Here is a 15,383-nt window from a genome sequence, read left to right as displayed (position 1 = left end):
CTAAAATTAAAGCCTTCTGGTCCATATACAGATAAAAAACAAGTAATTCCCCTCTTACTACTTTTGACTTTGCACCTAATCCCCTTTCTTACAAATATGGATATTGATGTGGATACTGCATATTATTAACAGATACTGCATATTAACATGGTGTTAATATGTTTAGCTTTATACATGCAAATTAGACTGAATATGATTGATACAAAATCAAGTATCATAAGCAAACCCATTACGTTAAAAGGCATCAATTTCCAGCAAAAAACTGTGCATGATACAGGTGTGTTAACTTTAACATAAGCAGAAATGAAAGAAAGGAGTGAGAACAACTTCAGTTGAAACCAAGCTGAAACACTAACCCTATCAGAACACACCCCCCTCTTTTTTTTTAATAAAAATATTGCTTTGAGATTAATTCGTAAAAATTATATTTCAAATAAAATTTTAATAAGGAGCTAGTGTGAAAGTGCTTGCAAGTCAATTTAAAGCATTTTTTCTACTATGCACACAAATGAGGCTATATATGACTAAAGTTAAGTAAATAAGATCATCTGCATTGCTCTGTGTAGGCACAAGTGTGAAAATTTTGACCTTGCAGTTAATTACCTTCTATTTCATCTTTGACTGTATTCACATTGCATTTACTTTTCCAAATGGAAATGGAAACTCTAAATGCACAATTAGCTATAAAGCACAAGACCAGAAGAAGAGAGAAATTGCTCAAACCAGTTATTGTCAAGGGCTTTACTGAAGAGTGGGTTCACGAAATTTCCACAATAAAATGCTAAGCCTTCCACTGGAAATGTAGATGTTGGTCAATAAAGACTCCTTTCTGAAGTATCCCTTATGGATGCAGATGTTAGTCTTCAAATCACTAGTTTAAAGCAGTGACTTGACATCAGACAAACAAGTTTTATCTACAGAAGATGAGGATTAAAGATTGGGTGGTACTTGAGAAAAGGTTGAGAACAAATTGCAGCATCAAACAAAAAATATTTTAAAATAAGTGCTGAAACAGAAATCTGCATAACATCCTTACAGAAGCACTTAAATTGCTGATGAATAATGAAGAAAATAATAATGCAGTACCTAATTTTAAATAATGCTGCTAAAAAATAATCTAAAATTTACAGCCTGGTGAGATTTGTCGCATTACTGAGTAAACTGATAGAGAATCTTATTAAAGATAGGATGGCAGAACAGTTGGATAAATATGACTTGATAGACTCAAGTCAGCATGGCTCCAGTAAAGGGTAGAGGAGAAAGAAAATCCACTCCTTTAACCCAGTAGAGGTACTTTTTTGCAAGCACACACAAAATGAGGGGGGCAGGGGGAAGGAAAGGGAGTAAATGAAAATGGGCTTAATTAACTTCAGTTTTCAAAAATAATATAATTAGATCTTTCCTAAAGGAATATTAATTTATTTGTAATTACACATAAGGATATAAATTATTTAGCTTCATGTCACCAGCTGTGTGCTAGGTAGTTTTCTAAGGGGCAAATATCTTGATTTAGAAACTAATTAAGCAATCAGAAATAAAGTTTAAAAGTTGTTCCTCAAAACAACCACAGCTATTTTTAAATAGAAAAATCTCATGGGTCTATGCAGTCAATGATTTGGAAACAGAAATAGCTAGCAAATGGATGACATTTCCCCAGTGCCACTACACTGCTTCTGTTACAAAACAAGGAAGATGATAGTACATGAAATGTAACATGAGTATTACAACTCGTGTTCCCAGTGAACAGAGGATAAGAAACCTCCAGAACCATTCTTGAATTTTTCAGTGATTATTTTTTTCCCTTTTTGTTAACTTGAATCTTGGACTTCACCACAGACAAGTTAATGAGTTTGGTTGTCAGATATTAGGAATGCAAACTGAATGCTTGAGTACATTGGGTACAGGCAATTATAACCAAAAAATGTCAAAACAATGGTCTGATACCTTCAAAATCATAAATGAAATTTAAGAAGACGCCTCTATAGAACATATAGAAACTAGGCATTCAGAGAAATCAAAGTTTAGCAGGTTCCATCTTGGTATTTCTCCTTTCCACAGATACTGCTATGAAGCAGGAACAAAGTATTTTTCCAGAACTTATAAAGAGATTGATGCAAGAAAACAAAGGAGAAAAAAGGTTCAAATAACCTTGATTTGCTACTGCCAATGGAACAATCTGGGCATCAGAGTAGTTTCTCCCCTCTACATCCATCAAGGAAAGCAGGAAAGCAGCAGAGTAATTAGTTTCTGGGGACAGAGAGGAAGCAAGAAGGGTAACTCTTCAAAGTGCTAAAACACAAAACTAATAAAATTTGGAGAAATCATCAGCCAACAAGCAGAAACTTCAAGTAATGTTGGGGAGCATATTCTTACAGACAGAGGATCGGGGGAGCCACAAACACATTTAACACGTAAGCATTCTCTGTGTCTCCCATAGCACAGATGACACCTTGCCAACGGTTTGGCAGGGCAGAGGAGCCCTGAGGGTCAGGCTTGGTTCTGGTACCTGGTTCTGCTGCTTCTCAAGAACTGGGTGCAGGCAACTCTGCAGTGCCCTTGGACACACGCATTTTGCATAGAGCTCACTGGCATGCTGCTGCTCTCCTTTTGGAGCTCAGCAGGATCTACTTCATGATTCATATATTGTCACTCACAAAGACCTCAGCAAGTTACAGGAGCTCTTCCTCAAACCCCTCCCAGCTCTGGCCAAGACAGTCACAAGGAACTTAAGCAAGGTGAAATCTGTTCCTGCTCTTAGGTCTCTGAGGCTTCATCTGTCTGGATACCTTTGGGATCAAAGAGTACTGTTGGGGAAGGTCTGCTTATTCCTCTTTCAGTTGCTTCAAGTTTCTAGGTTTTCAAGACTCACAGCTATCCTCCTTTTCCCCTTGACTTTTTAATTTATTAAGGTGAAAGGCCTCTGAATGAAGCCAATAGATGCTTGAGCAACCTGGAAAGCCAGAAGAGCATGAGCCCCTAACAGAGACATAGGGATGAGCAAGTAAGAAAACCTAAGAGAAAGGAGCTGGCATATCTAGCTCCAAAGAAGGCCTTGATATACAAGGCACATCAGAATTGAAGACAAATGTGTCCAGAATAAACAATTTGCCAGGAAAGCTAAACTGGCCTATGCTGAAAGTGAAGCAATACTGTATGTTCAAACAAACTTAGAACTGAATTAAGATTAAACAAGCTATCTTTATCAACAATTAGCACCAGGAACACACATAAAAAATCAATACCAAAACAGAATAATTAGAGAGTTGGCTCTTCATTAGCAATTGCCTGAAGCTTGTCAGGGATATCCACTAATCTACTTTTCCCTCTATATATTTTCTTTCCCTCTATATATTCCCCCAGTATATTTCTGCCTCTAGGCAAAGCATATTGGCCTCTTGGATGCCTTCAGCAAGTACTGGAGGTTTTTAGGTCTGGGTTTTTTTTTTGTTTTTTTTTTTTTTTTTTTTTTTGAGTTGCCCTACCTCCAGCTTACCTCATTCAGAATTCATGTGGCTGGTTTTTGTTTTGTTTCTTTAAAACACTCTTGCTTTCCCCTTATCCCCATTCCCTCCTCCCCCCCCCCCCCCCCCCCCAGTTTATCTTCTGCAGTAAGTTTCTTCATTTTCTGTATTCTCAGAAGGCATTTTGATTTTCTTGACCAAGTAGGATGCATCCAATTTGACTAAGGAACCAGCAGCTGTACTAAAGAATGCTGTGTGCTTCAGAAGACAAACTTGGGAACACACTGTTCTGAGATATGTTAATCTACATTTCCTAGACTTAAAGTAGTTAGAGTCTTCACCTTGGTGTTTAATACCTCTTGAAGAACTTATGAGTTTGTCTAATCCTTCTGGGCAGTTACACTTTACCATGCTGACTTCTGGCAAGAAGATTCCAAAAGTTCAATTGCACTTTGTAAGATAAATACATATTTCTGTTTGTTCTCTACCTCCTGCTTTATTATTCTTTTTGTCATTCATTCTTGCATCACGAGACATGAAAAATGAGTATAAAATTATTAATTCAGCATCATTCATCATTTTATGAGCCATTAGTCAATTTTTTTCTTCCTCAAGTTAAAGAGTGAGTTACTTCTTATATTGAAGTCATACAAAAAAATCTGGTCATCCTGGCTGTTGCTATCAGTAGCTAGGGGATCAAATGATGAGCCTTAATGGCAAACATTTCTTATCTCTTTTGTTCACTGGAGGGAGAGAAGCAGATTTAAACTCCAGTTAGACAAAATCTGACATTTTCAACCACTTACCGCAAATTAGCCAATGTGAGTTCATAGCAAATTATTTTGCCATACAGATACTATCCTGAAAACAAAATATTCTGTTGCTTCAAAAACCATTAAAAGAGAGATCCCTTTATAGGGTTACAGGAGTATCTTTTTTTAACAGATGAGAATATTGTATTTCCCAAAACCTAATTTTTAAACACAACACTATGAACCCATTTGAACTGTGCCAATCATTCTTCATACATGAACAGCACAGCTTGAAACAATCTACAATTTACCATAATTTATCAAGTAACTTCCAAATGAAAGCTCCAATTAGAAACAAGACATATGAAAAGACTAATGAAAGATGAACTGAATTGACATATATTACAAGCAGTCTCAGCTGAGCTGAAACTATCTACTACACCAGTAGTCAGCTCTCATATTTCCCACTCTTTTCTCAATTTCATATTAAAAAAAAGTTCACTTCAGTATATGCAACTAGATTTTTCTTTTTCTTAAAAAAAAAACACACTGGTTTGTCTGGGAAATATTATGCATAATTTAGTAGCATTTGTACATTTTTTTATAAACCAGTGAACTGATTTCACTTTAATGATTCAAATCTTCTGCAGTATCAGACCACAATACACTCCTTACCATCAGCAAACTGTTGTTTTCTTAATATTGAAATTTGAATATTTTAAACAGAGTAGTTAATCCTGCATTTCCAAAGGCCTGTTACTCTACTCTGTTTCTGTACAACACTAAGTGACTTCATGTCCTCTGAGAGCATAAAAACCCAAGAAACATTTACTACACAAGTAAAAGGGGGGAGATGCGTAAAGAGAGAAGATATCAGAAGTTTACAAAGCTCTGCATGAGGTAACCAGGCAAAGGAGCTAAAAAAAAACAGGCCTGAAAGCCTCCAGTAGTAGCTGAAGGCACCTAAGAACAATCCCTTAAGATCCCCAACAACCTGAAGAGTGGTATTCAACTCTCTTTCCTGTCTACCTTCAAAATATGAAGTTGCTTCACTTTTTAAACTTTTAATAATTTGGGGGGAGACAAAAAAAAACTGTCTTCATAAGGAGAGTGAAGTCTAATCACCCCACACAAAACAAACCCATAATATCACAGCACTAATCGGACAGAAGCAAGATGGATAGATCAGAGCCTTCTCGAAGTATGCACATCCCAGTTTGACAGAAGTGTGGAGAATACCTGTTGTTTATATGACACAGTTATTGTTCAGTGAGCCTCAAAGGTTTCTACAAGTTTGGCAGCTTCACCCAAAATGCTGATTAAATAAAACCAGAGAGAACTGTTTCTTACATCTCACATTCCTGTACTTAGCCTCCTCTCATCCTGATCAGGGTAAATAAGCGTTTTAAAAAAAAAAATATTGATATTACTTTGGCACTTTCAATGCATTCTAGACACTCTTCAAAATTGTTCATATTCATGTTAATGGATCAGAAGCTCTATACAATTTGTTTGATGCAGTGCTTATATATGCAACTTATTGCACTTATATATGCAACCAGTTAAAACCCACATTGAAAAGAAGGAAAATTCAAGTGTTTTTGACAGGGCTTTAGAATCTGTAAAAAGGATGTCTGCTGTACTCCCTGGAGTGGAATACAGAAAACTGAATACAGTCATTCACCAGCAACAATAATGAAAGGCCTGTAGCTGTAGCAGCATCATATTCTGATTATGCAACGTCACACAGTACAACGGTAATTAAGGATGCAGCTGATCTAACTAGATGCTAGGACAGTGAAAATGTATAAGCATCAGCATGATCTCAAAATCTCTTATTTTGGAAGTGTTACAAATCTATCACAGCATGTTATGCATCAAAACCATCCCAAAGAATTTGATTACAGGTGACACATAGAAAAAAAAAAAAAAAAGTAGTTGCTCCCCCACCTCTTGCATCTCTCTGGAATATGTTAACTAAAAAAAAATAAAAATAAAATCATTTGAAAGCCTTAGCACAGCTATAAAAACTGATGCTACCTTCTAAGGCTGTGTAGTTAAAAAAAAAAGCTGAGACAGAGAATAAAAACTTTAAACTCCTGAATTCTTTAGAAATTGGCCAAGCACTGTGTATTTTTACTCTGACAAGAAATTATGTATTCTTAAAACATAAACATTACAGGAAGCTCTAAGTGCAGCAGATTAATGTTGGAGCATGTATTGGAATTGCACTACAAGACGCTCAGGAGAAGCTCTTAATGGCTCTCCCTCTGTGAAAGTCAGGTCTTGAACATGAAAGTCAATCAGCAGGAAATGCCACAAAGACCATGGAAAATGAAGATAGATAGATGTTTTCTAAAAATGTAGGTAAGCCAGCTAGGTGACCAGATAAATTAATAATTAACTACTCACTACATCTGCATTCACAAAAAAATTTTTAAGTATGACTGGCTCCTGTTGAAAGCAATATTTCTAGGTTCAAAAAAACCACAATAAAACCTGTACTTATTCTTTGGACTTTTTTCTTTTACATAAAAATAGCAGGGGTGTTTGTTAATAAGACGAAAATTTAGGATATCTAATGAAATTATGTCTCTTATCCTTCCTAATTACTCCTTTATGATTATTCTTTTACAGGTATTAATCAACAAGGATGACATCCAGCAGAGCTTTAACAAAACACTTATCTGTTTATGAACAATTCTAAAGCATGGTTCTTATCACATGCTAATTTAGCTGTCTGTATCAAAGCTCAGCTGACTGTATAATTGGATCAGACCAATTCCAAGGATAGCAAACATTCAGTAACAAAACTAAGATGTAGCATAAGAACATAAAAAATTATATGACACAAGCAAAGAAATTCTTATACTGCTATACTGCTAATTACCCAGCATTACCCAGAAAATGTTACTTCTGAAAGACAAAGAAAAAAAGAGAAGGTGTAGGATGAAGAAAAAAACACACAACAATGGGGGAAAAAAAGTCCCATTTGATAATATCTGCCTAAACAACTGTTTGGAAGCAAAGAAAGCAATCATTTTAGATCCTTTTAGTAGTTAAACCACCACTTTTTTCTCAGGAGCTCCTCTGTTGACAAGCAGCAGATCAAGGAGAGCATCCTTCTGAGTCAACTCCCTTAGGTCCTCCTCCTCAACATAAAGTTGTCATCCAGGTCTTTTAAGAACCTTCTGGCTTGGGCTGCACCAGCTCTGTGATGCTCCCAGTTGATTTCTGGCAAGCTGAAGTTCCCCATAAAGGTAAAGGCAATCACCTTGGAAGTATTCCTTAGTTCCTCATAGGATAATTCATCAGTGTCATTGTTCTGGCCAGGAATTCTATAGTAGACCCCACATTATTTGTTTGTCCCTTGATTCTTACCTACAGGCTCTCAACTGTGCCATTGCCAGCTGTGAGCTCCCTTTATTCTAACACTCTTGCACACAATGCCACCCCTCCACCTCTTCTACCTTATCTCTCCTAAAGAGCCTGTAACCATCCAAAAGGGCACTCCAGTCACTGGACTCATCCCCACAGGTTTCTATGTCGAATCTTGGACTGGCCAAAGCCTCAGGCTTCCTCTTGCTGTGTGCATTAGTATACAAACATTTCAGGTGTGGTACCTTGTTTGTAGCCAACTACTCCTCACACTGAGTACTGAATCAGTGCTCATCTCTTCAAACACACTGAGTACTGAATCGGCGCTCATCTCTTCAAGTTTTGGCACACCATCCCATTGCTTATCACTGGCAACCCAGGTTTGTCCTTTTCTCCCATTCCAAGCTACTTTAAAGATCTGTGAATGAGCTCTGCTACTCCTGTGCTAGAACTCTTTTCACCTTATGAGAAGGGCATATCTGGTCACATGTCAGTGAATCAGATATTGAATAGAAAATACTGTGGTCAGGAAACAAAACATTTTTGCTGACACCAACCTTGTAGCCACACATTGATCCAGCGGACCTGCCTATTCCTATTATCTGCTGGTACTGAAAAAATCAAGGAAATCACAATCCATGCCCCTTATACCTCCACCAATTCTCCCAGGGCTCCAAAGTCTCTCTTGATTGCCCTTGAACTTTGTTATTTCAATGCTGCCAGCTTGAACAGCCAATAACAGATAGTAATCAGAGGACCTTACTAGAGAGTTTTCCAGTGATGCTCCTTATCCAAGCCCCTGGGAGACAGCAGACTTCCCTGGGAGTTGGCACCAGTCTGTACATTGGGCCCTCCATCCCTCTTAGAAGGGAGTCTCCTATTAAAACTACCCTTCTTCCTCATACAGCAAGAGCTCCTTACACTTCAGGATGACTAGGCTGTCATTAATTAATTGTATTTAACACACTTGTGAGAGGGCATGTTCTCTTCTAGTAACATTCCAGATTGATATTGGTTGGTAAAATTACTAGGAGTAGAAACTGGACTGTGTTCTGTCCATAACTTACAACATGAATTAACAATTAAAGTAACAAATTAGTTAACAAGAGTTGCACACAATATGTGTATTTATGAACTCAGCAATTTGAGCAATAAGAGAGGCAACAAAAAAGGAGAAAATAGTAACATGGCCACATTTTTGCTCATCAGTTGGAATGAAATACTAACATTTATAATACAGCACTTCTATATTTCCTTTATATTACAATTTTTAATAATAGTTAACAAAAAGAAGAGCAAAAAAATCTCAAAATATTACTGGGTTTGGCATTTTGTTGCAGGTACTGAAGGCACAAAGAAACATGAGAAAAAACAAAATGAAACATGAAATAACTTAAAACAATCCCTAACGTATTTCTCACTCAGCATGCCAAAGTTTTAGAACACCAGTTTCTCTTTGTGAGCCACAGAGAAGTCTGAAACCAAGCAAACAACAGAAGCCTGAGTTTTCAGAAGGGACTAAAATTTTTTTCCAAAGTATCAACTAGGCTAACATAAAAACATTTCCCAGAACTAAGCCAAAAAAGCCCAAGAAATTAAATGAATACGTCATGAATGCAAGAAGCTATTCACAGTTATACCTATGGATACATACATGCTTGCTTTTCAAAATATCATCCAATTAATACTGCCAACGTTGGACAGTTTTGGTTTTTTTTTTTTAATAAAGCTTTAGCAATCAAGCTACTTCAGCATATGTTTACATTTGAGATCAATAAAATTTAATCAAACACTTAAAATATCTGGTTGAATTCTCATTCATGAACGGAAATTCATCCAGGCTCTTTAGAAGTACAGATATCTGAGTCCTACCGTTACATCCCATAGTTTTGATGATTATTTTATTGAAATAAAAGTTTGGAGGCTGTTTGCTTTTTGGTTTGGGGTTTGTTTTGTTTTTGTTGCTTTTTAACACAGTGTTTCCTAAAACATCAAACAATTAATGCCCTTAACAGTAACATCCTTTAGGACTGATGCTCTGTGTGGTGTTCAGGCTATATGAAAAAAAAAAGGTTGAACAGACATAAAGTCCATACAGCTACAGTCAATAACACTAGTATTAAAAAAAGGAAACAGCCTTTGAAATATCATATCCATGGAAATTGTAGTAATTACACAAAGCCCACACCTATAACCTTCTCTCCATTTTTAAATCTCTAAGAATTACATAAAAGAAGAGAAGAGAACTTGTGAGTAGTAGAAAAACATCTAAATAGAATTCATGCCACAAACACAACAACCAGGTCCTACAAACAAACCGCTTTGTAAATATTCTTTGCTCAGAGGATTCAATCAAAAGCTTGAAGAACAAAATTCTCAAGGAAGTCATCTTATACTCTCTACAAGCATACCAAACAAAACCAACTCCAATCATGCTGGTCAATAATACCATTTTGGTTGTTCCAAGTTACTGCTCCAGTAAGAAACTCTTCAATAAAACCTCAGCACACAGAAACCAAGTAATCCCAAATTCCCCTACCAACCCAATTGCCCTGCAACACAAGATTTTAGAAACAATTACACAGAACTTGCTTCAACCACAACTTACCATAAAAGAGTTCAGCAATACAAGGACTATCCCAACAGCACCCATAAATACTTCCATCACATTTAAACCCACCCAAACCACCTGCCTGCCACTTCCTCATATAGTAGAACCTCTCACATTGATCCCAGGTGTCCCCACCATCCAGGTTAATGAAGAGACAAGGGCTAATTGATTTCCTCTTATCTATCACATAAGCTTTCCTGCTTTAATTTTCTACACTCAGTAGTGAAATTTTCAGCTATGCTTACCCCACCTAGTTTTCAATAAAAAGAAAGTATTCAAGAAGAAGTTTCCCTTTAAATTGTCCCTGGGAGCATAACAGTATTCCCTTATTCTCTGTAATGTTGTCTATTTATAAGATGTTAGTTTAGATTAAAAAAACAGTGACAAAGTTTTTGGAAAGTAAAAATAAGCTTTTTTTGGAGGGAGAAGATGAAGGAACATTAAGAACAAAAAATTATTTAAGAGGACAAACTCAATTGTTCTGATTAGACTGGAGACTATACTAAGGAAAACTGACTTTTGATGAACTCCAAATCAGAACTTATGAAGAAAAGAAATTATTTATAAAGAAAATGAATTTTTGCAGTAAGATGGAAGTCAAGTATAGAGGGTGTGAAAATATAGATAGAAAAATTTAGATAAGAGGGTCTGAAAATATAAAGTAGGTATGTCAACATCTGTTAAAAATAGCTCATTTTCAATTGCCCAAAGCGGAAAAAAATGATTTAGCTTAAATAAACATTATGGAATATCACTTTGTTGTGTAAGTGTATGAATGCACTTACATTATGTAATAAAATACATTATTCCATGCTTACTAGAGGTTATAGCTATATCACATGTATAATGAATGCATTGAGCAAAATGGGATAACAGAAGCATGAAATACAGTCTCACTCAAGGTCACCGTGTATCTTGCCACAGATATTGTGTCTGACTTGAGGATATAATACCTTCCACTGTTAAAACAGACTTTGATTCTTTGATTCTTCTAACAAGGCCAGTTACCTTAATAAAACCCTAGTATACATATATATGTGTTTGCGTGTGTGTGTGGAAAGATGTATATTTTAAACAGAGTAATATATTACAGTGAAGATCTATCAAGTCTGCTTCATTTAAATTTACTCCGCTATAATATCTCTAACTTTGTTTGTGGCTATTAAAGGGGATGAACCAAGAGTATAAATCAAGAAACAAAGAGTTTGCTTGTGTGCTCGTTGTTTTTGGTTTATTTTTTGTGGGATAGAACTAATTTTCTTCTCAGTACCTAGAACCAGGCTATGTAATAGTGTTGACAAGACAGGGATGATTTTGTCATTGCTGAGCAGGGCCTGAAGAGAGTCAAGCTCTTTTCTGCTCTTCACAGCACCCCACCAGCAAGAAGGCCAGGAGTGCATCAAAAGTTCTGAGGGGACATAGCTGGGACAGCAAACCAAAAGGATATTCCATACCTTATGTCATGTGCAGTAAATATAGTAGGGAGAAAAAGGAGGAAGAGGGGGGACATTTGGAGTGATGGTGTTTGTCTTCCCAAGCCCCTGTCACACATGATGGGGCTCTGCTCTCCTGACAATGGCTGAACACCTGCCTATGGGAAGCAGTGAATTAGTTCCTGGTTTTGCTTTGCTTTTGTGTGTGCTGCTTTTGCTTTCTGTTTTGAACTGTCTTCTTCTCAACCCAGGAGTTCTTCTACTTTTACTCCCCCAATTCTCTCCCACATCCCACAAAGAGGACTGAGTGAATGGCTGTGTGCAACTAAGTTGACAGCTGGCATTAAACCATGACAATTTGGAACTTATGGCTGAGTTCTTGACAGTTTGGGTTTCCTTGCTCACATCAACAAAAAATAGAGTTGTTTTCTAAAGAACAATATACTTATTAGGTACAATCCTAATCAATGCCAATTAGGATATTTTTAACATCTGACTAGTCCATGCACATTTTATGGCCCTGTGAACTCCCATGAGGCTCACAGTTCTTGCTGATTCAGTGTTTCTACTTGCTCTAGAACCACCCTAGAAAGGGTATTAAGTAGTTCCATATCGTAGGACATCTGATGTTTAAGTAAATTGGCACCATAAGCAGCCCAACATTGATGTTCCAATACATGACAACTCTCTCAAGGTGATACCTTTCCAGAAACAGAAGAAGATACATCAGCTGTTCTTCAAATAGCTGAAAATACCCTCTGTCTATACTCTATCTTCATGAGGGCTTTTACAGTATGGGTGTGACTTTCGCAAGTTATGCTCATGCAAATATTCACTTCTAATTATCATCTCTCTTCTCTGCACTGATCCAAAGGAACACCAAATAATTTTGTCTCCCAAGAAATAAATCTGATCAAATAGATTGATTAGGTAATTGAAAGTCTGTAGAGCACCTTGCCCCTGGGTCTCAAAATTTACAGTCCACAGCTAACTGTCCCTCAATAGGAGGTACGCAGCATTTTACTCTGACAATCAGAAGCGAGTAGAAAGTCTGTTTGGGGCTCTTGTCCACTTTGTGCACATTAGACTCTGAAGTCATCATTAAGACCCTGAGCACCTTTGCATTTTATGAGGGGTAAGTTCCACCAAATATGATGAGGAGCTATATCTGATCTCTTTGCAGCTAACAGGCTCACCAGTAATTTATCAAGGAAAATGTTTTGTTCTACTTGATTAAAAAAAAAAGGATATTAAATTTAGACTTATTGTACCTTAAAAATGGGTGTCATCGTCTTCTCTGGTTTGTTATATAAATGAAAAAATGTCACAACTAATATAGTAAGAAAATACAACAAAGGAATTTTAGTAGTGTTATAATTTGCAAATAGGTGACCATATCAAAGCCAGTAAGACAAAAAATAAATTGCTCTAAGCATAGTCATAATTTTCCTACAGTTGACATTGATTAATTGTTCACCTGGTGCTGTGGTGGCTGAACCTCTTATTAAGATGCTTAGTACTAATTAAAATTTTAAAAGATCTCTCTGCTTCACATGCTTGTGTCTCTCTTGGGGTCCATAAATAGCTTTTTTCCCTTTTCAGTGGAGAAAATGATGAAATGAATGACAAATCCCAATATCTGTATCAATTCAGGCAGCAAGTCTATTCTCACATCAACATCTTGAAGAGAAATCAGTGTCTTTGGTGTACTTCTAAAAGTTTGAAAGGATGAAAAATGCTGGAAGGTTTCAGAAGATGGTTTTCATCTGAGGACAGAGATGAATTCAAACCAAAGGGCTAGTAAACACAAGAAGTTCAAAAAGTTTGAGTCTAAAAGTTAGATAAACCAATGCCTCTATGAACTGTTATTTTTATAAGAGCGAACATCTTGAAACATCTTTGTTTTTAAAATGTATAATATTAGTTTTGATTTCTAACTATTTTGATTCTTTGGAAGTGTTTTCTCAAAGTATCTTGAAACACTGTGCTTGTGATAGTAGAGTAGGACTTTTCTGTTCCTTGAAGTTGTAACTCCTGATCCTGGAACTTGAGGTAGTCAGTTGAAAGTAGATCAATACTTTATGTTCTATTATCATGCTTACACCTGTTTCATAAGCAGATTTCATTGGAATCATCTGATGGTCTTAAGGTTTATGTAGTGTCAAAATGAAAAAGAAACTTCAAACAGCAAATTTGAAAATCATCCTTTTTTCAAGTAATAGTAATAAAACAAAGTCATTTTTTAGTTTTCAGTAGATGAAAAGTGAGTTTCAAAAGATGTTCTTTATTTTCTATTTTGGTAAGCTTTGTAATCTTTTAAGCTTTACCTTACCTTATATTTTTACCAGTGATCTTTAATCTGGAATAAATAAAAAGGAGAATGTAAAAGTATGGAAGTTGTTTTTGCAGTTTCACCTGCAATTTACAAAATGTATTCTCTAGCAAAATGAAAATTGAATTGGATTTCTACAAAGAACTGGCTCAGAAATCTACAGAAACAAATTTTTATGGGCCTGCAGATCAAATGCTGAAAAATGTGGCAGCATACTGTTCAGACTTGAAGTTAATTAGTATCACCCATAGGAGACAGAAAAAAGGATGGAGGATGTTTGAAGGAAAGAGTCCTTCGGTTTTCCATACACCTGTAATAAATTATCTTTTAGATTATGCTATTAAACTGAGGAGACCAGAATCCTCTGTCTTTACTTTGAGGACAGCATAAAAAGTGAGCACAAGAGTTTTCATACTCAGTTTTGCCCATTTGTCTTAAATCAGTGCAAGTGTGCAGTAAGCTATAAAACTCAGCTTGTACTCTCCAAAACAGTGGCTGAGGTAGTAAGTCTGATGAGTGTACTGCGAGATAAGATCAATAGCTTTGGAATCAAGACTCAGAGTCCTAGGAGCTGCAATTGATTTTTTAAACTTTTTACCACTCCCCTGAACAGAACTGTATAGATTCTTGAAAACAAATTCTATTTGTGATGGGGATTTGAGATTCAATGTTAAGATATATTAAATTTCAGGGATAGCAAAAATCACCTTTTTTCATACAGGCTTTCTGTAGCTAAAATAAAATGGAAGCTTACAAAACAATCCTCTGATACCAAGAAGGGTTTTTTTCCTCTAATCTTTGAAAATGAGGAGTGTAGTGGGAAAGAGGGTTTATTTTTTTCCCCTTTTTTTCTTTCTCTTTTTTCTCTTCCTTTCTCAATTAAGTTATGGACAGGAGAAAAGAGGAAGGTCATTAAAAGATACCATTTTCAAAATAATACTCAGAATATTGTAAGAGCATATCTTGCCAACTGTTTCCAATACTTTCTTTTACATTAAATTCTTCTTGGACTGTGGTCTATCATCCCATCCTAGCTGCAAGAGACTCAGTAAAGAAGTTACCATGACCCACCTGCACTTGAGGAATTCTGCCTGGTTTTCATGCATTGATTCAACATAACACATACTCATGCAAACAGTACCTAAGTTCAGTCAATAAAATTCAGGTAGAAAAAGACCTACTAATAAAAGAAATAAAATATCATTTTCCTGAAGTTACAGAGTAAAATACTTGCAATCTATTAGCTTGTATGAATTCCAAGTTTCACAGTTTGCAATAACGATGATTTTGTTAAAAAATCTGTATATGCTATATACTATGCATTTTTTAGTATGGTTATCTGCTGCTCTCACATTTATAATAATATGCATGTCTGTGATTTTACGGATTTATCATTTTGCATTGAAATAGAGTGAG

General features: G+C 36.1%; 1 protein-coding gene across 1 annotated transcript in view; it reads right to left on the bottom strand.

Moving 5' to 3' along the window:
• The window catches only part of LOC136562576 (cadherin-12), a 527,265-nt gene that overhangs the window by 416,893 nt on the left and 94,989 nt on the right, over positions 1-15,383 (bottom strand). The gene's annotated exons all lie outside the window — the stretch shown is intronic.

The sequence above is a fragment of the Molothrus aeneus genome, chromosome 1 (assembly GCF_037042795.1).
Source record: "Molothrus aeneus isolate 106 chromosome 1, BPBGC_Maene_1.0, whole genome shotgun sequence".
NCBI classification, from domain to species: Eukaryota; Metazoa; Chordata; class Aves; order Passeriformes; family Icteridae; genus Molothrus; species Molothrus aeneus.
The sequence above is the reverse complement of the archived record's forward strand: the minus strand, read 5'-3'. Positions and strand labels throughout refer to the sequence as shown.